At 44.2% G+C, this 26,749-nt stretch overlaps 1 protein-coding gene and 1 long non-coding RNA gene across 8 annotated transcripts in view; one reads left to right on the forward strand and one right to left on the reverse strand.

Moving 5' to 3' along the window:
- The window catches only part of Esrrg (estrogen related receptor gamma), a 606,111-nt gene that overhangs the window by 21,824 nt on the left and 557,538 nt on the right, over positions 1-26,749 (forward strand). Inside the window, exon 1 of one of the 6 annotated variants that reach the window (XM_029477726.1) lies at positions 20,560-21,228. The exons of 4 other annotated variants lie outside the window; for them this stretch is intronic. The gene's annotated coding sequence lies outside the window, so the exon portion shown is untranslated. Of the gene's footprint in view, positions 1-20,559; positions 21,229-21,299; positions 21,542-26,749 lie in introns of those variants that run through there. One more of the 6 variants, XM_029477723.1, reaches the window with a different exon arrangement.
- Positions 14,815-21,100, reverse strand: LOC110297576. 2 transcript variants are annotated; one of them, XR_003836714.1, is made up of 4 exons: positions 21,040-21,100; positions 18,835-18,923; positions 16,219-16,337; positions 14,815-15,433 (listed from the first exon to the last, which is right to left on the reverse strand). It is a non-coding gene; the product is annotated as an uncharacterized LOC110297576 (long non-coding RNA). The 2 variants fall into 2 exon arrangements; XR_003836715.1 differs by lacking the exon at positions 18,835-18,923 and having other exon boundaries at positions 21,040-21,076.

Genomic DNA, 26,749 nt, shown 5'->3' on the forward strand with positions numbered 1-26,749 from the left:
GGGAATGGGTGGGTAGGGAAGTGGGGGGCGCTATGGGGGACTTTTGGGATAGTATTGGAAATGTAATTGAGGAAAATATGTAATAAAAATATAAAAAAAAAAAAGAATATTTGGGCTTTTCCATGACCGCTGCTGTTTACTGGCCAGAATCTCGTCTATGGAATTCATTACAACACAACCCACTGGGTCCATGTAATCCACCTGAGGTTGCTGTGGAGAAGCAGGAAGTGAAGACCTTCTGTGGGGCCATCTTCAGCCAAGGTGGAATTTGATCTCAGTCTTGAGGCAATTAGCCATGTCTTTATTGGAGAATACGTTTTGAAAGAGAGGGAGAGGAGAAAGTTTACTTTTAAATTCCTCTAAGTTTTCCTGAAGTGGTTTTTGAACCATGTCCCCTCCCTCTCTGTTCCTTGTCTACCATGCCCAGACTTAAACAATCTTTTCTTGAGCCCACTCCTCTCTTCCTGGGCTTTTCTATATGTTGCTCTGAGAAGAACTTTTCAACCTTCTGCTTTTGTCACATCTTGTCTCTTCCATATTCCACAACACTCTAGTCAAGCAAGCTTTTTGTGAACTGTTTCATCTGTATTTAACTCAGTGTCTCTCCACTCCCTGACACTTCTTTTTCTCTCTGCCTTTCAAATCTTACTTTCTTGAGGCTCTTTCCAGTTTCATTGGCCACCTTTTCCAGGCCCTGAGAGCCAGTGTTTATCATTTGGTCACAAAGGCCATGAACCCCATTTTGGATTTCTATGATAAAATGTTGTTTTATAACAAGTTTTCTCGAGTTACATGCAAACATATGAAATCTACCTCAGCAGATGGTAGTTTAAAGATGCTATTTCATTTTGCTCATGGTTTGGAAAGGCAAGGCCATCCGGGTCTTTCTCTGGGTCTCTTCCGCAGATAGATGTTGGCTAGGTAGGGCTCTGGATACAGTTACATCGGAAGGCCTTGACAGGCAGAAGGCCAAATGGGTCACTTACATGGCAGTTGATGTTGGCTGTTGTCTGGGAATGTAGGAGGGGATGTTGACCTAAGGCCCTGAGCCCTGGCCTTTGCACAGCATGGTGGCTGTGTTCCAGGAAGGACACTCCAGAAAGAATGTTTCAAGAGACCTCAGTAGTTTCTTATAAGTTTTCCTTAGAAGTTTCAGAATGCTGCGGCCACTGAATCCTAATTCCTGCTATTCAGTCGATGAAGAGACTACTTTCTTATTAGTAACAGTATTTTATTTGTTCTTTTAACTGTTTCATACATGTGAGTGGTATATCCCGATCACCCCCACATCCAGGACCACAGCCCCACACGGCTCTTCTCAGTTTTATATTTTCTTACATAACTGTCGATGGAGATGGAGATTGGATCTCGGTCCTCACGTTGGTATGGCAAACTCTTGGTTGACTGACTAACCCTCTCCCCTTGGTCTGTAAATATCATCTAAACGAGAGAAGCTACAAATATTGTTGTTGTTCCCTTTGGTTCTCCCCAGTAATGGTCAGAGCCTTGCACAGCTACCCCACCCTAGAGAGGACACTGGTGACATGAGAGCTCGGAGCTAAAAACCAGGGAGGGCTTCCATGGGGATCTGCAGTTCTAGGCAAGAGTCTAAGGAATTTTAATCCCTTAAAATCATTCCTGGAGATAGCGTTTTTTTTTTTTTTGCCATGTAGCCCAGGGTGGCTTTGAAACCTTAATCGTCTTAATCCTTCTAAATGCAGAGGTTATTGGTTTGTTCCATCACGCCCGGCTTCAATCCACAGGAAACAGAAATCTTTCAGAGTCTTTTGTCCAGAAAGGCATCTAACATTTATGAAATCTTGCAACCAGCTCAACCATGATTCATGGTTCTCAACCCAGCTCTTTTTCTTTAGAATGGTCCTGTTGTTCTGAATTTCTGTGCTGTGCAGGCTATGTCCAATCCCCAATCTGTAGAGAAGTGAACCCTCAAATAACTCTGAATTAGGGCCTAACACAAAAGTCTACATCTACTGCAAGCATGGGATTCTTAAAGAGGCAGTTCTGGTAACGCAATCGCATGGTTCTTGAGTGCACGTGCTTTGTACTTGGTATCCATCTCAGTGTTAAAAGGTCACAAGTGAAAAGATGTTTGGTGCAAGTTCTAAAGTTGTGTGAATCCCTCCCTGCCGCAGAGATCTATGTGTTGACTTCAGCTGAGCAGTGCACCCTATTTTGTAGTCTCTAGCAGGACTCAGTGACCTTTTTACTGTGCCCCACCAGAATCTTGACCTTTTAGGCACTTGGGAGATTGCTCCATTGCTAAAATGCTTGCTGTGCAAGATAAAGGACCTAAGCTATATCCTCAATACCAAAACAACAGAGGGATATAGACAGTGTACCTATATAACTCCAGCTCTGGTGAAGTGGGAAGAAGAAGAATCCCTGGGGCTTGTTAGCCAGGCCAGTCTAGGCAAATCTCTGAGGCCCCAGGTTCAATGAAAGACTTTGTCTTAAAAATTAAGCAGGAGAGGAATCGAGGAAGATATCCAGTGTGAGCTTCCATCTTAGTTACTTTTCTCTTGCTGTGATAAAACACCAAGGCAACTTGTAGAAGAAAGAGTTTATTTGAGGCTCAGAAAGAGTTCATGATCCTCATATCAGGGAGCATGGCAGCGGGCAGGCATGGTGCTGCAGCAGGAGCCGAGAGCTCACACCCTGATCCATAAGCACACAAGAGAGAGAAAGCTAACTGGGAATGGCATGGGCCTTTAAACCTCAAAGCTAACTCCCAGTGACACGTAAGGTGTAAGACCACACCTTCTAATCCTTGCCAAATTGTTCCACTAACTAGAGACCAACTTTTCAGATCTATGAGCTTTCTCATTCAAACCACCACAATCTCTGAATTACACACACACACATACACACACACACACACACACACGCACCTTGACATTTTGTTTTCGTTAGGGTTCTAGTATGACATGTTGGTGTAACAGTGAACCTAGGTCCCACATCTGGTGGTTGTCAGAGGTTGTCAGCCATGGGATTCCGTCCTCTTGAGCCACAAGTTAGAGATAGTAAGGAGAGTGGACCAGCAATGTCATGAAACTGACAATGGTATCTTGACATGGCTACAGGACCACAGTGATCCACTCTTACTTTTCTTAATTGGGGACCTGCTCCTAGATCACCTTATTCTATGGCTACATACTTGGAACAAACACTGAATGGCTTTCATGAAAGACAAAGACAGGATGGATGTGGGGTGATTTCAGCTGGCAGACACCAAAATTGAGGTGAGAGAGATTCAAAATCAGATGCATGCCACAGCCTGGAATGAGAGATTTCACAGCGTAGCACAAATTTGTGCTTCCTTATGGTTTCTGACTTCAGAAGATCAGAGCAAGGAAAGGATAAAGATGAACACAGGGGCAGTTCCACCTTTGAGAGTCTTTTCTAATCTCTTTCTTTGGCATGTAAGCGTCTTCATTGTAGAGGTCTTTTACCTTCTCAGGGCTGCCTCGGTTTCCTGGGTGGTCATGTTATATTTTTTTGAATCACCATTGAATGGTATTCCCTGCTCCCCTTCCTTTCCTGGTAATTTCCTATTCCTCTACAGAAAAGCTATTAATTCCGCTGTTCTTAAAATAGAATCTCGCTCTGTGGCCTTGAACTCCCAGCAATCCTCCTGCCTCAGTTTCCTGAATGCCAGGATTATGGGCACGTGCCAGCAGTCCTGGCTTCTGTTGTCTGCATGTTGATTTTCTGCCATGTTGTGCGGCTGATGGCGCTTGGCAGATCTAAGAGCCTTCTGGTGGCAAGTTCAGGGAGACTCTCACTGCACTGTCTCTTGTAGGCAGAATGGAGATGCAACTCTGTCTCTGTGTGCAATAAGCATGGATGTGGAACATGAAAGCTGAAGCTGGGTGATTGGCAGACATAGAGACCAATAAGAGGTGGGTGGAGGAGGGCAGCATGGAGTGACAAAGAGCCAAGAATGGTGATGCATTTGTATAAAATATGAAAAAAAAGTGATTAAAAAGAGGCAAGCAGTGATTTAAAGAGATTTCTCTAGTGTAGGTTTCTGGCTACGCTGACTAACCGACAGTTGGTTCTTAGAGTGTGTTGTAGAGGGGTGTTGAGGATTGTCCTGGCCCTGTTTGTATTTTGATGTTAACCCGGCTTCCTCAAGAGGAACTGCCCAGATGAGGAGTGGCTCATGCTCAGGTGATCTCTGTGAACTTTCTCCACATTTTAACTGGTCAAATAAAGGCCAGAGCCAGTGGTTGGGCAGTGGAAAGGAAAGGTAGGGCTGGAGGTTTTAGGGAGGGAGAGAGAGGAAGGAGGAGAAGGAGGGAGATGGAGGAAGAGGAGGTGGAAGGAAGATGGAGCGGAACCACATGGCCTGGAGAATCTGCAAGTAGCAAGGGGTCTCACAGCCAGGGAATAAAGTAGTGAGTGGTGCATCTGCCCCATCTGCACAATCTAGGCATGCAGCTTAAATATATTATAATTGAGTTGTGTGTTCTTTGTACGGGCTTATGGGGTTGGAGATTTACTGTAACAGAGAGGTATTCTGAGTCCATGTTTGACATATGCACAAAAGGACATCATGATTGATTAATAATGTCTGCCACAATCAGAAGGCTGGGTGGTCCCGGCATTCACGGGCAGTGCACTTGTTGTCTACAGTGCAGCTAACGAACTGGAGGCTGACCTGGACTTGAAGATGAGGTCTATAAACATGTCCAAGAGAACACCAAAGCAAGCTGATACTATAGCTGAGATGTAGAAACCATCCAGTAGAGATGGCTTGTCCCATGCAGAGGTCAGGCCTCGCCATCATTAGCTATATTACGAATGTACATGCTAAAATATTAACAGGGTTTGTGGAGACCGTTGGCAAAATGCTTGCTGAGCGAGTATGAAGGACTGAGTTCAATCCTCAGCTCAAACAACCAGCTGTGGGGGCGTCAGCCAGGAACCTCTGCATAGGGGACACGCGGACTTGCTGCCGAGCCTGCCTCGCCTAACTGGTGAGGCCTAGAACCCAAGGAAACATGTTGTCAGCAAAACCAAGGGGGACAGCTCCTGGAAACAATAGACAAGGCTGGAATCTGCCCTCCACATACAAGTTCACACGCACTTGCAGATATGCACACTGTGCCCCGACTTGAGCGCGCACACACACAAAATAGAAGCAAGTGAAAGTTAATGAAAAAAACCTGCATGCACTTGAACACCAGTTTAGGGCATTTGTTTGTGGTTTGGTAAGTTACAGAGAGAACTGAGTTGTTTTTTTTTTTTTTTCTTAAATAGTAGTAATATCATCAGAGCCAGAAAGTGCATGCCTTAAATACAGTTCATTTCAAATGGACCACTCTGTTTATGAAGATTTTTATCTATATATGCACATAAATATGTACATATAAATTTTCACAGCCAAAGGGAAAGGTTGTATATTGTGGCATAAAATTATATATTTTTGGCTCTGACTCAGCAACCATAAAATCTAACTATTTCCAAGCATAAGAAAGATGGGAAATGCTCCTTCTAACATCTTAAAATAATTGTGTGGTGGCCAATCCAGTGGTCCCTGCGCATAAGTAGTTCAGATTGAATTTTAGGAGAGTTTCTCATGCATCCTAGCATTAACTTTGGGGCATGGAAATAGACCATATATCTAATAGGCAACTTCCCTGTGAACCTTCAGGCCCAGCTACCTCCAGTGAAATGTTTGTATATGCATTTAAATGCAACTATTAAGAGGTGAAGCCCTTTTCTATGTCTGCTGCCTAATGAAGCAAACTTTCCACACTCAACCCAGAGGAAAATGTTGTAATATGTATGTATATAATGTTTAGGTACCAGAGCACGGGGCATAAGTATAAGTCACATAGGATGCCATCAAGAAAACATTGGCTTTTGGTTCACCCCATGAATAAATTATGGCTGAAGTTTGGATACTTATCATTGTCACAACTTATAAAAATTAATGTGAGCTCAACTTTTGTCCAAGATAGGAAAGTCGGAGCCAGGCACAGTCTAGTGACATTAGAAAGGGGATAGTTCACCAAATGTTCTCAGAGAGGCAATCAATATCGTTATTGGCTTGTTTTTATTTTTTCTGATGGGACATAACAGAGTGGCAAATTTTACTAGTGTTTTTCTTCCAAGTTTTAAGACTATACCAGACTGTTCCCATCAGCCAAAAGATATTAAAACAAGTCAAGCCCCGAGTTCTGCTGGAATCCCTCTGCCTGGTTAGCAGCTCAGAGTGACGTATTCCAAAGATTAGCCAGTTCACTAAGTCTAGATCAATTAAAACTGTATTAAACATTTCTGATTTTTTTTCTGTTCTAGCTAAGTGATAACAGGGGAAAATGGAAGGCAGAGTTTTAAATCATCATAGGTACAGTAACAATATAATATTAGGCAACATTATCAACATGAAGAATGTTCAGAATGGGGCAAGCTTCAGGCTGGTAGTGAGTGTCCAAAGGCAGGAAGGAGCTTGTCAGAGTGAGAGGCAGGCAGATCTCTGTGAGTTTGAGACCAACCTGGTCTACATGGTGAATTGCACATCAGTCAGGGTTGCATAGTGAGACCCTGTCTTAAAAAAAAATCAAAAAAGCCTTTCTCATGTTTGTTAGTGGAACTTATGGGTGGTCAGATTCTATGAGAAAAAATGATGTTATCATGCAGTTTTGTTTCACAACTCTCTCTGGCTTAGCACAGTGACTTAGAATAGGCTGCTCTGCAAGATGTGAATTTCAGGTCAACCTGGGATCTGTGAGGCCCTTTAAGGAAAAAACAAACTTCTTCAGACTCAAAAGAAACCAAAAACCAAACAGAAAAAAAAAAAGAAAAGAAAAGAAAAGAAAAACCCAAATCTAAACCAAACAGAAACAAAACAAACAAACAAACAAAACAACAAATAACAAACAGAAGCCTAGGAATGGGAGGACTTTTTTCTTTCCTTGTATCCATGTCCTGGAGTGGAACTTCCCCCATCCTATATAGCTGGCTTAGATTGGACTGAAACTTCCAGGAATCACCTAGAAAAGGAATGAGTTCCCTTCTCTGTGTCTCTGTGACTCTGTGTCTGTGTCTGTCTGTCTGTCTTTATCCCTCTTTCGTGTGTGTGTGTGTGTGTGTCTCCCTGTGTGTGTATGTATGTCTCTCTCCCTTGTGTGTGTGTGTGACTAGAAAGGAGCTATAGCCATCACACCCCATTGAGTCAGTTGTTTTCCATTGATATCTGTTCTCAAGGAGAGTGCAGAGACCGTTGGCTGTAAAAAGAAATGTGAAATAGGGCAAAGGGGGTGGGGTATGTTTCTTGGTGACCACATCGTGACCTTCAGCATTTCCCTCTAATAGACCCAAAAGTCACCCTGCTAACAAGTCCATGTACCTAGAAACCACTGACCAGAGAAAATATAACCTGAGGCTAGAGGCGGCTGCTGGCGGAAGGCAGTGTTAGGCTGACTGTTCCCATGTAGGTCGAAAGAGGGGAAATTAAGCAGGAAAATGATTTGCTGACTCTGTTACCATGGAGACAGTCCGGGACTTCTCTAAGAGTCAGGAAATAGTAGGTAGTGACTATGCCCACCTGCCAGGAAATCCAGGTGAGACCAATTCGTGGTAATTCAGAAGAGAAAGCCAAACTTCCGGTTTTAGAGAGGAGCCCTGTAAGGAGCAGCATTCAGGAGCCAGGGATGGGCACTAACATATTCTACTGACCTTGGGAAGATGCAGAGCTACGCGTTACACTACATCCGCTCATAACAGACGGCACCAGCCAGACTCTTAAGTCTGCACGATGTGGTAATGCCTGACTTGTGGAGTTAGAAGCACATTGAACATAACATGATGACCACATCTTTGAGATGGTGCCAATAGTTATATAGGGGGAGGGTTTCCTTAGCAGAATACAGATGCCTGACCATCACGAGGCTGGGTAGTGCACTAGAGACTTTGTTGGCCTAAGTAGTACTCCATTGGAGTGATAGCTCACCTTCTCTGAGTTGAGTTTGTTCATCTATAAAAGTGGAGTTTGGGATCATAGGGTTGTGGTTAGGTTACTCTGTATTTTGAACTCAGCACATGTAATAGCAATAATAAAATCTTTTGAAGTTATTGTTAATGGTTGTTTTTATTGAGATGGGGTCTTACCATATACCAAAGTCTGGGCTCAGCTTTGCAGTCCTCCTGCCTCAGTTTCCTGTGAGTGCTGGGTGTGGCCCATCCCAATTATTTTTATTTAAAAACAGAATAACCACAGAGTTGTGTGGCAGAGACCACAGCTCTAGGATAGCTGCCAGGGCTGACCCTCTAACCCCTGCCAGTTTCCAGAGGGCTTGCTGCATAAGTCCTGGAAAGTTGGGCCACGTTTTAGTAGCCTGGGTTTAATATCTTCAAAATGGATGTCACAATGGAACTGAACAGAGTCACAGGCACAAAGTGACTGAAATTTTTGTGGCATGCTACCTATTTTATGCTTTGGTCTGGCATGCAGTGGTGACTTAATGTTGACTCTTCTGTCCGACACACACACACACACACACACACACACACACACAAGGGCATGCACACACACATGCATACGTGCTGGTCTAGGATGTAGAGTAAGGCTGGAGGGAGAATCCAAAATAAATTTGATTTGGGATTTGATGACTGTATAGTTATTGATGTCTTTAAATAAGAGCCGAGGAGCTAGAATAATCTGAGAGTCTTAGCCAGTAAGGAATTCAGTTTTGTATCTGGTCAATATGAGGAGCCGATAGGTTGGAGTTTCAGATCTATAATTTATGACTTGGAGTGATCAAAGCAGTTAGGTGTGGTCATGTCCACGTGTCATCCCAGCACTTGGGAGTCTGAGGATGGAGAAAGCAAGGCTTTGAAAGAAATAAGTGTCGTGGTCAGCATTGTACGCTGTCCTAGTACCGCGATCAGCACGAGGCTAGGGACATTAGACACAGTTCACAGAGGGGAAACTGAGGCATAGAGCTTATGTGTTCCAGGTTACATGACTGAGTGTTTCACTACAGGTAATTTTTATTCTGGAGCTGACGTTCCTGTCGCTTCTGTCTCCAAGGAAAAGGCAGAAGCCACACAATTGCCAATACTGCATAATAGGAGAGGAGATGAGTCCCGCTGAGGGTATGCCTGTGAGCTTAAAGATGGGGACTCAGAGATGTGTTGTGTGGTAGTAAATGTTAGGGACCCAAGCCTTTCTCTAGTTGACACCACCAACTCCTATCCCAGTAACAAGATGTTCTAGACCATGGTTTACAGTGAAAACCAGAAAAAGCATTCAAATAGACTTCCAGTCGCCAGCCTTGACCCTACTGTGTGTACATCGGGCTCAGCCTGTCCCACTGTGTCCTTAACTTGGAAGGACATTAGACTAGAGGCCAGTTTTTGACCTACAACAAGAGCCAACCAAATTTGAACCACGGCAGTTCTGTTACATAAAGTAAAGCCAATAACGAAATGATATTAGTTTTTCCGTACGAGTCCTAAAGCAGCTGTGGAGGTGATTTTAAAAGAGGAATTCCCAAAATGTTTAGAGCAATCATGGCGTCGCTGAGGTAATTACATTGCCTCCCCAAGTGACTATTTTGAAGGGAATGCTAGTTTGAATTTGTAGTTGCCGGAGTATTAAATAAATACCACTTTCATTACTGAAAGGGCTTTGCTTCCTAAACCTGGCTCTCCTAGGAGGGGAGGGGCAGTGTGGAGGAGTGGCTTGTCCCTTTGTCACTCTGCTCCATTGTTGCTTTCTATGTTTGGAATGGAATCACCCAACTGGGCCATTTTCTGAGCTCCATGGCCATCATCATCCCCGCTCATATTTGAGTTGTTCCCTGCACTTTGACCTCCCTTGAGCAAAGCTTCAATCAGACAGCTCAGGATCATGGTGTCATCTCAGAACCTGTGCACATACATCTTGGGGAAGCCCCACCAACCGCAGTGCTTCAGGTGGACATGCCACATTCTATAGAACCCTTTCCAGAACACAAGTTCGCTCTGGGAAATCTGAAAGCAGTCTGTAGTTAATGGTTTGTTTTGTTTTGTTTTGTTTTGTTTTGTTTTGTTTTGTTTTGTTTTTTTGAGCCAGGGAACCTGCTGACTTCTTCAAAGCCTGTTCTAGTGTGAGAAGATGGAAAGTGATTCCCCAGGAGGATCCATTAGGTGTCATCACAGCACATGGCTGTGCGCAGCCTGGTTGGGCCTCACACCCATGGTTAGAAACCTCTTCTTTCTATTCTCAATCCCCAATAATTACAGACTACTGGAAGGTCATGTCTAGGGCATCAATGCTCCACAATAAACAGCAAGAGATCCTCTCATCTTAATTCTCTCCCAAGGTTTCAGTTAGTCATCTATCTTGTTGACATCTTTAGGTTGTGAAGTTAGCTCAAACCAGAAAAGGTGCTTAACTTTTTAAGATTAAGTTTATTTACTTACGTGGGCATTTGTGTGTATGTGTGCACATGTGAGCCAAGGCATGAACATGGAGGTCAGAGAACAAATTGCAACTCAGGTGATCAGGCTTAGCATCAACTTCTCCCACTGAGCCACCTCATTGGCTCAAAAGACACTCTTGAAGACAAAGGAATGGTGAAGGCAGTGTCTTTGTCTGAGCCTCTCCTGTGGCCTCTTTGACAATCAATTTCTTACAATGGACTTATTTGAACACTTGATTGGTTTTTCTAGATGCTGGAGAGATGGTGTGAGAAAAAAAAATATCCCTGGAGCCAGCAGAGATGGCGAGAGAGAGAGAGAGAGAGAGAGAGAGAGAGAGAGAGAGAGAGAGAGAGAGAGAGAGAGAGAGANGAGAGAGAGAGAGAGAGAGAGAGAGAGAGAGAGAGAGAGAGAGAGAGAGAGAGAGAAGTAAATTATCAAGCGCTTGGTAGAGTGCTAAGGATTACAGGGGAAGAAAAAGTGGGAGAGACAAAGATGACTTCCTGGAAACAGGAATATGTCTCAGTTTTAAACATAAACCAAGATGGTGGTGGTTGCTCCCTAAGAGAGTGATACTAGGCAGGGTATGGAAAGAGCTGAGGAAGCCAGGACAGAGTGTGGCCAATGGGGTGTCAGTCCTCCTAAGAGGTGGTGGGCTTGAAAGGGTTTTCTAAGGTGGAAGGAAGAGATTTTAGACAGTGACAAGGCTTGTTAGCATAATAAATAACTTTTAATCTGCTTAAAATATGCTTATTAAAAATATTGAAAAATACTTCTTTCTCTCCTATCTCTTTCCTTCTTCCCTCTCTCCCACCTTCCCTCTCTTCCTTCCTTTCCTAACATCTGAGGGTGGGTGGAAATTTTTGACATTGCAAGACAATGTGTCATCTACAAAGTTCCTGCTTAAGACGCTCATGACTAAGTTACAAATTAAAATTACCTTCCCACATCTCATAATGTTTTAAGTACACTTATTGTTTTGTGTTGGGCACATTCCTTATCATCTTCAGATGCAGGCTGATGGGCTGCATGCTGGAATACTACTTTTAGAGCATCTAGATCATGGCTCAGCACCAGCTTTTGGTGCTGATGCTGTCTTGCTGGCAGCCATCAGTAGGGCTTCCAAGGCAGATGGTCCAGAAAAAGAACATAGTTTTCTGAGACCTGAGCCTCAATTTGTTCCCAAATAGGGGGAAATATTTTTATCTTTTGTTTTATCTTTTATAAAATGGACATAGCATACCAGACCTTGCAGTCTTGTTGTGAAGATTAAATAATAAAGTGATGTGTTAAAGCAATTTGTGAATGAGAAAGCATAAAAAAATTTATGTGTTCTATGTGCCTTTTAAAAAATTGCTTTTTTGATATCTGGGATGAATTGATCCACCATTACTATTCTGTTTATGGTTCACTTACAAAAAGCTTTCCAAGAGAGGTTTGATGGTGAAACAATAGGGATTTGGAGTCTGCAAACTGTTCCATTCTGGACCAGTGAATAATTATTGATATTAATTAACATCATGTATCAGTTAACTAATTTAACCAGCCCATGTCCCGTTCATCTGTAATAAGCAGTGGGACCTAATCTGTACCCAGGAGCCATGAGCTCCCTGGGATTCCCCAGCCTCTGCCTTCTACCTCTGTGTGGGAGCTCTGGGATTGCAGACAGACGTGCTACTGTGTCTGTCTTTTACACAGAGTCTGGGGATCCAGACTCAGGTTCACGCACTTGTACAAGTGTTTAGCTTACTGAGCTGTCTTCTTGATCACACACTTGGAGGGCTTCCATTAGCAAGAGTGACTCCTTGACTCCTGCCTTTGGATGTGCTGACCCAGTTGCTGCAGAGTATGACATAGTATTTAAGCAGTTTATGCTAATTCTTCCAACATTTTGTGTATGTTGATCATGTTTGTCTCCTCCAGATCCACACCCCTTCCCTACCCATCCAACTTTATGTTTTTATTTTAAAACCTACCAAGGCCAATGTATGCTGCCCAAATATTCTTCAATGTCTGGCCTTCCTGTTGAGTGTGGTTAGCATACTGGAGGCTACAATTAGATGAAAGTCAAGGCTAATGGCTTCCACAGCCAGGGATGGGATTCCATGCTCAACTCCTCTCTTCATGTTGGAATTTGGTCCTGCACACATCCTGTGTATGTCGTGACAACAACTATGAGTTCATACACATAACCGTCCTGTATCCGGAACACACTCTTTCCTTGGAGTCTCCCACCTCTGCTTTGGACACTCTTCCCATTCCCTCTTCCACAGGAATCCTTGCGCCTTGGGAAGAGGAGCTGTGCTAGCTGTGTTCCTTTTAGGGCTTTGGACTCTTCGATCTCTCTTCACTTTGGCCAGTTGTGAGTCTCTATGTTAGTCACCATCTACTGTAAACAGGAGCTTCTCTGTGTTGCCTGTACCCTGGACTAAGCTCTGCTGGACCCTTGGGGGTACCCTCCTGCCCTTGGGGGTAGGAGGTGAGGTGGCACAGAGTCAATGACACAGATTCTAGGAACAGGTGAGAGACACCACAGCAAACTCATCTGAGCCCTGCTACAAGCTCCTTTATACCTGTGCCCCATTAGTCTCAAGAAAACATCTCTTCTAAACCGAGATTCCAGATTGGCTGGCAGTGTCTGCATCAGCAATCCTTGGCCTCTCAGGCAGTCCTCAATTAGGTCCTCCTGCAAAAGATACTTTTGCGGCTGTGCAGCCCCCTGCGTTTGCATAGAGGTGACCCCGTCGTTCCTGCTACATCTCTGATGAGGGTCACGAGATGACCTGAGCACGTGGTTAGATATGTGGCCAACTTTGGGAACCACACCCAGGTGTTAATCCTTGGAGTGAAGTACTCAGTGTAAAGTGAGCTTTTGCTGAAGCTTGAGACTGTGGTGGACTGCTCTGTCTTTCCGTTTTAGGACTATAGCTGGACAGCATACGATGCATGAGTGTGTTAGGGAGCAAAGCCATGCAGCTCATGGCAGCTGGCAAGTGAACAGACAGGAGAGGGGCAGGGTCCTTTGTTCTCCTTCAAGGGCATGCCCACAGTGTTCCAACTTCCTTCCTTCCAGTGTTCTCACCCTCCCGCTTCTACCAATTCCCAATGGCACACCAGGATAGGAACCAAGCCTTCAACCAATAAACTTTGTGGGACATTCAAGGTACGCATATAGCATTGGCCAATCAAAAGGTTTACAAGGAGATAAAAATTGATGTAGTCAGTTGCTTTGTCTCGACTGTGCAAGAAGGCCTAGGGAGGGGATGGTTTCCAGTATTTGCCCACACTAACCAGACTTTGACTGTGACATATATTTTCATATCTTCCATCTCTTCTCCACCGATCCCCACACCTTTGATTGTCACCTTGAAGGTAGGGTTTGTGGCCCCAGAAAGGTTCATAAAGTCCCTTAAGAGTTTGATGTTTAGTATGCCTTTTGCGTCCTTCCCACCCTACGATGGCAGCTATGCAAGTGTAGGGACCTGAGTCTGGATGCTTTCTGGGTTTCTTTTCTATAGCTTTCTGGAAACATCTTGAATGTGTTCTTTATAAATCGATGTCAAATAAAGCCAGTGTTAATATTTGGGGGGTAGGAGAAAGGGGGACTCTTGCATCTTAGCTTTAATCCTGTGTAGGAAATAAATCTTTTTATCCCCTAAAACTGGCTGAATACATAGTGTATAGTAACTGTAGAAGTTTCATTATAGAGAGGCCCCTCTGAGTACTTGTATCATGTGCCTGTGGTTGGCCCAGCTCTCCCTCTCTTCCCTACATATCAAAAAGCATCTTTATAGCTTGGAATCTCTGCAGGCCAAGATTCCTACCTGACGTTCATTCATTATTTCATTCATTCGTTCGTTCATTCATTAATTCAGCACTTAGGGAGCAACTGCACACACTGTGAGCCAAAAGATGTCATAAACACGGGTTATGCCAGCTGATGGCGGAGTAACAGTGATTTAAGTACAAGGCTGATCCCAGCAGTGTGAAGATAGAGTGGAAACCCAGGAAGTTCTCACAGTGGGGAGCAGTGGGAACCATCTTGGAAGAGCTCCTACGGTGAATTGGGCCAGTGTGGTTGATTCCACTCATCATTCCCTTTGGCTGGTTAGCTCTGGGAGACTGACCTGGGGATGGTAGCAGGGCTTCAGGGTAGATCCAGATGTTGAAGTTCCAGGGCCCGTGTGAGCAGCCGGAGGAAGCAGTAAGCCTTCACCTCCAGGGTTCTGCCTCTAAGTTTAGTGTTCTTTCCATGACCCCGAGTTTCCCTGCTGGTTCAGCAGCTGGCAGAGCCACATAGATGAGGACATATTTGGGAGCCAGTGGCATCAGGTGACGTTGTGAGCATTTTTTCCAGTTGAACCCGGCTGCCCGGGAAAGCTCTGCCCGCCTCCTTCTGCCCCCAGGCAGTCAGTGTGCTATCGCATATGGAAAACTGAGCCTCGAGTGGACCAAGTGTGACCCAACACCCAGGGTGGACAAAGGCTTCTATTCTGCAAAGGATGGGACAAATTCAGCAGTCTGCAAATCTCAAGTCATCGACATTTGCTGGGGTGTTACATATTTTACATAATTAGCTTGATGAAATAAATGTAGTTTTATTTCAGACCATGAGATCATTTTCATTAATACCTTTCCGTTATCTTTATTAACAGCTTTGACTGTCACCCCCATACTGGTAGTTCACAAATAAATGAATTCAGCTACTAATACCTTCGACATCCTCCTTCCTGTGGCCAGGGAATCAGGCTGTACTAAAGGGTTGTAACCCCACATAGCTCAATTCGAATTCAGTATTTCCTTAATTTTAATATGCACATCATTAATAGCCTACAATTAATTCAGTTGTCCACTACAGAATATTGAAGTCAGCTGACTCCAACTCTTTCCCAAGTCTTCTCCATTTTTCCTCCCTCCAGACCCGTTAGGATTCTTCCGTCTCCCATCCCTTCCCTTGCAACCTCAGCACTTGCAGGACTGTGAGTGACTCCTCTCTTTCCTTAAAAAAAAAAAAAAAAATTAAAAATAGAAAGAAAACAGGAGAAAAGGAAGATCATTTCCATCGCACTTTGCCTTGCGTAGCAGAGCTGCCCAGCCAGCTCTAAAGCGTTAGCCCCATTTTCATTTGACGTTCAACACTTTCCAGCAGACTAATACTGTTTCCTCTATCAGTTAAGTAAAATACCTTGAAAATAGATTTCTTTGATGACAGAGGCTTTTATTGTGTCTCAGGGCTATCATTTTGAATACTAGTGGTTATTACACACTATCCGTGTTGGGGTGGCTCTGGCATTTGCCTTAAATGGATATCTATTCTCTTTGATCTCAGTTTAAAAATAAGCTATTTTTTTTTATTCCCGTGGTTCTTAACCTTTTTTTTTTTAAAATCAAGAATACGTCTGGAATGCAATGAAAATTATGAATCTTCTACATTGAGAACACTACCACACATGCATTCTCTCCTGCACCCTTGCCTGCAGCCTTCTCTTCTGTCCTCTCTAACCAGTTTCAAAAACACAAACAAACAAACAAACAAACAACATCCAGCTCATCTATTTATCCTTGAAATGGTGAAACCTCTATGAGGCCATTTGCCTTATGTAAGTTTATTTGCATATCTCCACGTGCCAGCCATAACATACCTGCCTATTTTAAATAAAAATTCTAACGAACTTGGTTCTAACCGAGATGTGTGACCAAGTAGCTATTTCCCTTGAGTTTGTAACGTAGTTTTGAAAGTGCACTGGGGATGGGGCAGCTGGTCACGCAGCCATCTGGACCTACCTTTAGCTAGTTCCAAGACTCTGTGAGGTTTTATGATGAACCGTGGTAGAGATCAACCTGGATTCCTGACCAGGGCACCCGAGTGCTTGGCTCCACATGTTTTTCATAACCGTGGAAACCTTTTTAGAAACATAATTCATGTGTAAAAATGTAGACCTGATTGACAAACCCTTTTGTATTTGTAGCATCTTTTTCATTTCTATTGTTTTATCTATCCCAACAGAAACTGCTGAGAAAGTCGATGTGCAAACCAGGCCTGTCTAGAGATGGAATCTTGGCACATGGGAAGTGAGGAAGGTAGACCAGAAGCTCAATGTCACCCTCAGATACTGTTGAGTTGGAGGCTGGCACTGACATTGTGGGTTATATAAGACTCTGTTTCAGAAAAATAAAAATAAAAAAAAACCAACCAAACAAACAAACATCCTGCTACACACACACACACACACCACAAAACTCAATGAGTGTAAGCATTCAATTCTAAAGGGTAAACAAGAAAGGAATACACAGCGAGACACGCTAAGAGTGAGCTACACAGGAAATACACAGAAGGTCCCTTCTGGCTCTCATTCCCAAGTCTCTTTATTGTCACTCTCTGCTTTTTAAAGTGTGTCATCATTTTGTTCAAGCTACTTATGAGTTGAAGATACCAGGCAACTGGGATTGGATCCTTATATCAAACTTGGCTGTGTTAGAAGGAAAGTAAATTACACATAAGCTCCAAGGATGACTAGTGACATCATTCTGATAGTTGTAGTAGATAACTAGTATTCACAATCACTGGTAATTTCATCTCGTAGAAGAAGGACCTCTCTCTCTCTCTCTCTCTCTCTTTCTCTCTTGGCATTAGGCAAGAGCTGTCCCACTGAGCTCTATCCCTTGAGAATATAAGTTTGAATACACTCTTGTCTATAAACTCTGTTTTTCTGAGTGTCCCTTCAGTATGCTAGAGAACTTGAACTTGACTTTGCTCAGGCTGGGCTCTTGAGCATCTTCTTTTAGATTAATCCTCAAGCCACTGATGACTGTGGGATGCTCAAGCTTACTCTTGATTCCTCCGCCACACTGCTTCAGACTTGGAGCGCTAAAGAGACTTTGGAAGTCAGGTTCAATTATACTTTGTACAACTAGGGAACCAGAGCCCTCCACCTGAGGTCTCACAAGCTGGCCAATACAAGATCTAGAGTTGTTCTGGTGACCACCAGACTCCGAGTGGCCTAACTTTTTAATCACAAAAATACCCAGGAAATGCAAAATTATGTACCATGACTCCTGCATGATTACATTTTCAACAGTGTTCTGCACATCCTGGTTCACCGTCCTTATCCCCAGTCCCAATGCCAATCTACCTCTGCCTCAATGTAGTATCATCCTCACACTACACAACCTCACCTCTAATGTCAACAGTTTCCTTGTCATCCATCCCTTCCCAGCCTCAGCCTCCCCTGTGGGCACTAGGCTTCCAGACAGATATGTGCAGTCATGTCATACTGACTTATTTTCTGGGAACTATCTAAAGTACACTGAAACCAGTTTGTATATTTTCAGATGAAAGGAAAATAAGCCTTTATTACACAGAACTTTCAGATTCTATCGTTTTGCGACGTGCTAACCTTGCTCTCCAAAGGGTACCTTTGTGTGGATTAATACACCCGAGGTATAAATGAAAGCCAGTGTTCTAATTGGTACTATGCTGGATGAACCAGAAAAGGCGGGGGTGTGGGGAGGCATAATTCTGTTAGGAAAGAACTGAAAGGTGGAGAAAGGATTAAAAATAGCCCCCAAATAGAGAACATTCATGTTCTATGCAGCAGTGAACACTGTAGAACTGTAGAAGAGCAGAAAGCTCGTAATAACATTGTGGTGGATCCAGTGGGTTTGGACCTTGGCCTTCATCCATGGGTAGAACTGGAACAAGAAAGTGAGTTTAAAGAGGCAGAGGGAAGGCCTGGCATGCTGGAGAAAGGGTGAGGGGCTTTGAGACTGTGAGAGGGCAGTGTTCACCAACCTGATTGGTCCATGGGGGGACCAGTCTGGGTCTGATGCCAGCAGCTAGCAATAGGTTGATAGTAAGAGCTCAGAGCCCTTGAATTTTAATCTCAGCCTTGTAATTTAGGTCTGCACTTCTCCATCCTGGGATATTCTTTTGTAAGGCAGGGCTAATCCTCATCTTCCCCTCCCATTGTGTTTGAGATTGGATTTGATTTACAAATTCCAAACACAGCTAAGTTTCCAACCTTGTTTTCAGGGTGTCCCATGATCCTTAGCAAGCCTTCCTAGTCCTTCCTGGTTTGGCTCGGAAGTTAAAACTGAGCAGGCTCCAACTCTATTAACTATTGTGTTTAAGATGGAGGTAGAAAATAAAACCTTGTATATAGTCCAAGTCTGAACTTGGATGAGCAACAGAGAGGCATTCTTCAAAGAGTTGGAGAGTATTGGCTTCAGAAGCACCTATGCAGGCTAGGCATGCTGGTGCAGTCTGTAATCCCAGCATTTAGGAGGCTGAGGCAGGAGGTTTGCTGAATGGCTGAGGCCAGTCAGAGGTATATAATAAGACCCTCTTCAAAACAAACAAACAAACAAAAAGCAAGCAAAGAAACAATCATCCATTCAGACCTCTGCAGAGTTTGAGTGGCCTGCCAAGGAGAGGGGCCATTTGGCCACTGCACTGACTTGTGGGTTGGTGAAGCACAAACAGAATTTGCCTGAAAAGAAAAAAAAATGCATTTCAGGGGATTAAAGTTAGTCAACTTTTAAAATTCTTTTGACAGGCTGGAGGTAGGTCAACAAGGGGTTGGTTCTGAGGACAGTGAATGAAAAACAAAAACAAAAACAAAAACAAAAAAAGACAACCCCACCCCCTCCAGAGAACTGAAGATTGCCCATTAATCTGTACGTTTTGGTTACTTACTGGAAAGTTACCAATAACATCTATACACAGGCATGCTGAATAGGCTCTAGGTCTCTTGAATCAATGGCTCTGGTCACCTCTCAGCACCAAGGGGATGTACCAGCTCATCTCCTGGCAGTCCAAAGAGACTGTGAGCAGAGCCAGAGTATCTGGGCCGATTGTCAAGGGTGGAGAGTCTTGGGATCTGGCCATTCGTCAATAGTCCTCTGACCCTCTTAGTCGACTTCAGCCAGGCTCTCCTCCAATTCTGATTGTCTGGCTTTTGCATAATTACAGTGTCTTCCCCGTGGGGTTTGCTAGCGATTCTTGGATTGTGACTCTGAAGGGAGAAGAGGCAACAAGTGCCTGTGCCCTGCACGTGAAACTTAGCCCACTTCAGTTAGATAACAGCAAATGGACAGCCATTGAGCAGAATCTGGGATTAGTTCCTTTCAGGCTCTTTTCAGACTTGACATTCTCCTCTGTGGATTCCACCCCGCCCCCAACCTTGGCATCTACTGTCATATTTCAGGGATTTGGAATCTTAGAAGACAGTGAGTGACCCCAACAATACATTCTAGAGACCAAGGTCATGGCCTGGCTTGAGGGAAATCCCTTAGGCCGTCCTATTACTCCAAATGGATAAGTAATGATAAAAACGGACAAAATATCTATCAGGCCTGGTGCTGGGCATGTATGTATATATATGTATGTACAGGGTGCAAACATATACAATATTACCACAACAGAACATAGTTATGCCAGACAGTGAACAGACAGCAAAGGAAGCCTGACAAAAATAAGTTCTCTGTCATCCTGTGGACACACTATCTAAAGCACATCTTCCTGTTTACAGACATAAGTACTAAGGTTACCCTGGAGCCCCTCCCCTACTGGTACTGGGGAACATAATTATTGAAGTGACAAGGACATTGGATAGTCAGCTGTCACATCTCTCTCTCTCTCTCTCTCTCTCTCTCTCTCTCTCTCTATATATATATATATATATATATATATATACATATATATAAAGTTTTACTGCCATTTAGAATAAGTCACATAAAAGCTATCACCCTTTATGTCCTTCCAAACTCCCCTGGTGGCGAGTTAGATGCCAGCAGACCCCCTCCCCCCCAGTTTTCTGCTGTGTCCATAGAACCCTTCACATACAGGCTGGGAGCATACCCCCTCCCCCAGTTCAATTCTGTATCCATAGAACCCTTACTCACAAGCTGGGACTCCTCTTTCTTCCCTACCCCCTCCCCATTTCAAAAAAAAAAAAAAAAAAGATTTAAAGAAAAACAGCTCCAGTTGTGTGAGGCCTACACACCGGGGTATGCAAGTCAGACAGCGTGAACTGCGAACACGAGTGGGGCCCTGGGTGGATGCCCCTGCCGCCTCGGTGCTAACCTGCCTGGGCCGGGTGGGTAGAAGGGAAGATGTCTATTTTTGTAGGTTGGAAGGTGGGTTGTGTAGGTCTGGGATGCTGTAGCTCAGGGAATGGAAACCAGGCACCCCAGCATTGGGGCTGAAGGGGTTCTTCCTTCCCTTCCCCCACTCCGGTTTTTTTTTTTTTTCAAATTTATTTTGCCCAGGCGGGGATTGGCGACGGTCAAAAGGGAGCAGTTGGCACTGAATGTCACCCTGAAGGTAAAATGAAAGACAAAAGAGGAACGCATGCTTGCTTTTGCAGCGGCTGCGGCGGCGACGGAGGCAGAAGCAGCAGGATTTAAAGGGAAAAAAAGAAATCACACGCACATACATACATCTATACACACCCAGAGGCGTCGATTATGCAAACGCAGTAATGCCATCAAATCCCGACAGTGCCGGGGAAAAATTTTTTTTCAAAAAAAAATAATAGAGAGATATATTTATTTTTTTTAAAAAAAGAGGGAGCCAAACGCATGCAAAGAGAAACGTGCACATACCACGCAACCACCCGAGGAGAACCTGGCAGCCTGTCTCCTCTTCTGCCAAGTTATCATTAAGAAAACAGGGAAGGCATCATGACGTCCTGGGTCACAGGGAGTGCGGACCGACGCTACCAAGAGCGAAGGGAGGCGCCTGGGCGCTCCGGCTAGCCGCGGGCGCAGCTCGGCCCCTCGCCGCCCGGCTGGGTGAGTGCTGCGCCGCTCGGGACGCGGACCCCGGGGCCCACGCAGGGCCGCTGCGCGCGGGGACACAGCCTGGGGCCGGGCCCTGGCCGCCCGCCGGCCGCCCGCCACCCCCTCGCCCCGCCGAGGTCGCGGGAGCCCAGCTCAAGGAGGCGTGTGTGAGATGTGCGATGTCCCTGCATGGGGGGTTTGTAGACTTTCCTAAGCCAAAGCAACCGGGGCTGCCTCGGCTGCTTTGAAAAAAAAATTAAAAAAAAAAAAAAAAATCCCCGAGGACTCACCCGATTAACCTGCTGCAGTTCTGACCCTGCCAAAGGTAACTGCCCCATGCTTTAACCATCAGCTTCTGGAGACAGACATTTGCATCTGTGTTTGCAGTCAGGCTTGGAATCCGTATTGCTACCCCCTTCCCCCTTCACTTGCTTAGAGTCTCTTGGAGGAAAAAAAAAAAAAGAAAGAAAAGAAAGAAAAGAAAAGAAAAGAAAAAGAAAAAGGACACCCTCTCTCAATAACACACGCATAAGTAGTGCCCACCTCTTGTAGACTTGCCCGGCCCAGACTGCAAAACTGTCAGGTGTGTGCTGGAGACACAGATAAATTTGAATTGCTGTTAGGTTCCTTCTTTCAACACCCCTCCCACCCCCCTCCTGGTTACAGACTTCAGTGCTTGGGAAAGTGGCAAAATAACCCTTGGGCAGAGTTGGGGCACCTGGACTGGGAGGGGATAGTGCCAAGGGGACATGGGGTAGGGGTCGCTATGGGTGAAAGGGGTGCCCGGAGTTAGAAGGTGTTGTCATTGGGCAGTGCCGCTGCTGCTGTGGTGCTGCGTGTCCCTCCTGTCCTCTAAGCCTTTGCCTCCTCTCCAGGCTTTCCAATACTGTCACCTTTCCCAGGGAGGAAGTCACTGAAGTTGTCTGGAGGTCACTGGACTAACTATTTCAAACTGCTTATCCTACCTTGCCACCTTTTGATTCTGTTAGAGCTCCTGCAGGATAGAGCACAGCGCACCCTCCCCCCCCCCTGCCCCTCCCCACCCCTCCTTGGGTGAGAAGAGACCCAAGGCTCCCCTCCTCTCCTCTTCCCTTCCAGCAGGGAACCTTCTTTTAGATTCAACTCCTCCTCCTTCCAGAATCTTAACAAGCTGTTCTGGAGGGGCCTGGAACCCCTCCCCCACCCCACCCCCAAGTCTTGGCACTGAGGGGTGACTATATGTGTTTATTAACTGTGTTGTTTTGGTTGGGCTGGTTCTGAGTTGCCAAATGGGCCTATGGCCTCCTGCTACTTTCGAAAGCCCCTCCCCAGTATTTCAAGATGAGAAGACCCCCGCAGACTCCTGACCTATGTTACGGAGTAGCTGAGTGGGTTGGATTAGCTTGGAAGAGAAACTAATTTGTTTCCCACAAGGCCCAAAGACCAAAGAGGCGATGGTGTCTGGAAAACACCCAAGTTCAGAAACACCCAAGTTCAGAAAGAGGATCTGAAGTGTCTGAGGGAGGATGGCCAGGAACAGACCCCGGAGTGTTTGGCGTTGTGTTTTCCTCCTGTCCAGTAGATCGGATGCTGTAGAGCTGACTTAATCATCCTGAGAAACAGTTCTGTCTTTGTGATAAAGAGGGGGAAGTTTGAAGGCCTCTCAGATCTGAACTTAGGAGTAGCAGAGGTGTGGACTCTGACGGAGAGGAAGTGACCTTGAAGGGGATGCTTCCTTGCTTTGATGAAGCAATCAGACTGTGAGGAAGCAGGCCTCCAGGATCTTTCAAACATTGATTTGTCTGCTGTGATCTGTGCCTTTGTTATTTTCTCCTAAAGCAATTCTCATAACTCTTTAAACTTGCATTCCGTAGTATTAAATGCGTGTCTATGGTGAATGGTATCATATTGCACATTAAACTGCCCATTGACTGGGGCAGTGAGTGTGGGTAAACGAAGGCTCTTTCCCCTTAGTAAATCAAAATGGGTTAAGTCTTCTTGTGTGATATGGACTGAAACCTGCTGGTTTTCTTTGTTCAACTGAATAGACCAGATCAATTGATTAGGTTTTCATGTGTGTGTGTGTGTGTGTGTGTGTGTACAGCTCAATTTATCCTGTGCAACTTTTCCAGAAATTAAAAGGTTACCAGAGAGTGCCATGTTCCCATCTCCAGCCGAGCACCACTTATTCCCACAACAGTATTTCAATATTAAGTGATCTCCAAGGTCTTTCATCTCTCATTTTGAGCTCCAAATTTGACTCAGCGTGAGTGTGGCAGAGTAGCAAGATAAGAGCTAACTAAGCTCGCAGACCACCAGGACGCTCTCAGGAGCATGTCTCGGGAAAACGGTAGAGGAGGGACCTTGTTCTCAGCTGCACTGAGAGTTTTTGGCCTGTCAGAGCCTGTCAGAGGTCATGGACTTAGGTTGGCGACTGATCTCCCTCCGTGCTTTCTTTCTCCAGCTCCTTTTCTCCGTATTTTAGGTGAACACTTCAGGTGAGGTGCCTTGACATTTCCCAACAGCCAGATCCCTGCGTTCACCTGTCACAGAAAAGGAATTATTTACAAGAGTCTTTTTTTTTGTCTGTAGATGTAGCAAGCAAGTACCTCTATCTATCTATCTATCTATCTATCTATCTATCTATCTATCTATCTATCTATCTATCTATCATCTATCTATCTATCTATCTATCTATCCATCCATCCATCTATCTATCCATCTACTTCCTTTGATGTCTTGACTCTTTTTTTGGCCAGTCCACTCATTCTCAAGGAGGTCAATGTGTACCTTTGGAGCTTGCCCAGTGACGTCAGTCAGTTTCCATTAGACCTGGATGCTAGAAGGCCATCCTAGTGAAAGGATTTTATGAAACAAAGTAGGAAATTGGTATTTTTGGGATGGGGCGGGGGGGGGATTGTTGGAAAACTGTTGGAATAGAAAGCTTTTGAGGGAAAGCCACATTGATGAAGAAAAACACTGAAGAGATAGGTACTTTTGAATAATAGATTGGCTATGTAATGGTCAACCACAAGATAAAATTTTTACACAGTATTTTTATGGCTTAAATTGGCTGCAGTGTAAACCAAGCTTACTACTCTATTAAGTCATTATACTCTTCAATTATTTAGCATTTCTGGCCCAGCTATCTTCTGTGGTCTTTTTTGTACACATCAGGACTGATATGCATGGTAGTAATTGCTTGTTGTTTGTGAGGACTTTGCTTTGGAACAGGGTTTAATTTTAACTTCTCGGGGCAACAAATATTAGAAAGAATCTTCAGAAGGAAAGAGCTGTGATGGAAATAGTCCTCGTGCCATGAAACAGGATCTCTACAGCATTGAAATGCCTCCTACAATCTGAGTTATTCTCACTAAGGAGCCCTGATGGGATCTGCCTCTCAGATACCACACATTTTGAAGGAAGGACTGTATCTCTATTTAAATGCAGATCTTTGGTTTTCTCCAGGGGGCACTTGGCAAATCTTTCAATCAAAGCACTGGTAGGAGAAAAACAACTGAAAATTTATCCACAAACAATAGCATCTGTCATTTTGAAATAATAATTACCAAGTATCACAATATTGTGATTCTTTTTTAAAAAAAAGTCACATAAAATTACCGTCCTAAAGTGAAAATAACAGTGTTTTGTTATTGTTGTTGCTGTTGTCTGTATGTTTGTTTTGTTGTGTGTGGACAAAAGACATTGTCTCTTAGGACTGTTGCCATAAGTCAGGCTGTAGGTTAGCTCTGCCACCCCAGTGAAGTACCTGAGCCCTCAGGGAGGATTTAACCTGGCGGCGTCCACAGGCTTTCAGGCTGCAACCGAGGGTAGGGTTCTCCAAGAGACTTTTCCTTCCTCCTTTCCTTTTGGTGGCACTGGAGCGGACACCAGGGAATCCTATGTACCAGCAAAAACTCCAGTGCTGAGTCGCTCCCCAGCCCAAGGATATTTCTGCCAAATAGTGACCTTTCAGTTATTTACTTTGATCCCAATTCATCGTTGTATTTGGAATCAGTGGGCCAAGGCTATGAAACCCCCAGCAGGGTGGGGGGTCTTCATTGAAGGGATCATTGTAAAAGATCTCTCAGACTTGAAATAAATCGGCATACTTTTCTGATGGCCCTGGTCCCTTAGATTCAGTGTACCAGGAGAAATCTCCTTTAAAAAGTTTCTGAATGAATATTCGGGATGATATTTTTGCTCCTGATAAAAGTTGCTGGGATGAGGCTTGGGCTCTCTGGGTCCCTAGACCAGGAAGTTTCTTTTTCTTGGAGATTAGACAGCCTTCAGTACTCAACCCTGATTGCAAAGCCTCTTCCTAAGGTTGCCTCCTCCATTGTACTAGGTCTAGACCCAGCCTTCCATCCTCCCTCAGACATGCATACTGTACACAGATATTTATACCCTGACACTGGATGATACAAGAGGCTGTCCGAGGTAGCACCACCACCTCCTGCACAGTGTTGGGTTGTCACTCCTCATATTCCTATGATGAAAAACACTTTGCCCATTAAACTATGGGGTGGTCATAATTATCACAAAAGAAGGGGTAGAGTCCCTGAAATGTCCAGGATACTGGAGATTCAACTCAGCGTTGCTTTTTTGGCATTGTCTGCTCAGATAAATAACCTTGATCAAACTCTGAAAAGGAAATCACGACGCACCTGTTTGTTTGTTTGTTTTAAGTTACATTGAAATTATTTTATTTCCTTAGAAAATATTCATTTCTAACAAAGATTTTTTTTGACTGTTTCAGATGGCAACTCAGAGTGCTAACATTATCTGAAGCAAAACAAAAAATGTTTGTATCTCTACTTTCACATATGTTTAAGAGGTTTTGTAAGTCGTGTTTCAAAATATATGCTTCCCATTTAAATTTAATCTCATTCTTAGATATTTTCAGTTAATAAGGCTTATGTTATGACCCTGGTAATTTATATTTAAAAATACCTATTTTATTAGCACAGTTGTAGACTATGAAACAAATTTCCATATCTGTGAAATACTAACAAGAAAAATAACTAACATTTGTCTAGTGAGTGATAGTTTATAACTATACATTCCCCATAGCTCTTAGGAAGATTATTTATTACCCATCTTAAGAAGCCAATCACTTTTTACAAGGTAAACGTTATATGAAAATAGACTCTTTACCCTCCCGTTCTTCTTGCTTACTTCCTTTTCTCCTTAAACCGCTTCTTTTCTTGCTTTCCCTTTCTCCTTAATAATGTAAAATCCCCCTTCAGGGACAGAGCATGTATAATTGCCTAACATACATGTCTCTTGAAAAGGGAGCAGGAACAAGCAGCCCCCACAGCTGGGGAATATATCTCCTGCTCACCAGCATTCTAGAGGAAAATGTGAGGTTGCAGAAACCATTTCATGCCCTGTATGTTTTCCATCATAAATCAGGAAGACTGTTAACAAGTTATAGCCCTTCTTAGAGACTGCAGCTCTCTCTCGTGCTGCTGTAAACACAGCCTATATATTTTTCCAAGTTATTGTGTGTGGAGAGAGATCCAAAGTTGTCTGCCTAAATGAGCAGTCCCTT

This window comes from Mus caroli, chromosome 1, assembly GCF_900094665.2.
Source record: "Mus caroli chromosome 1, CAROLI_EIJ_v1.1, whole genome shotgun sequence".
Taxonomy (NCBI): domain Eukaryota; kingdom Metazoa; phylum Chordata; class Mammalia; order Rodentia; family Muridae; genus Mus; species Mus caroli.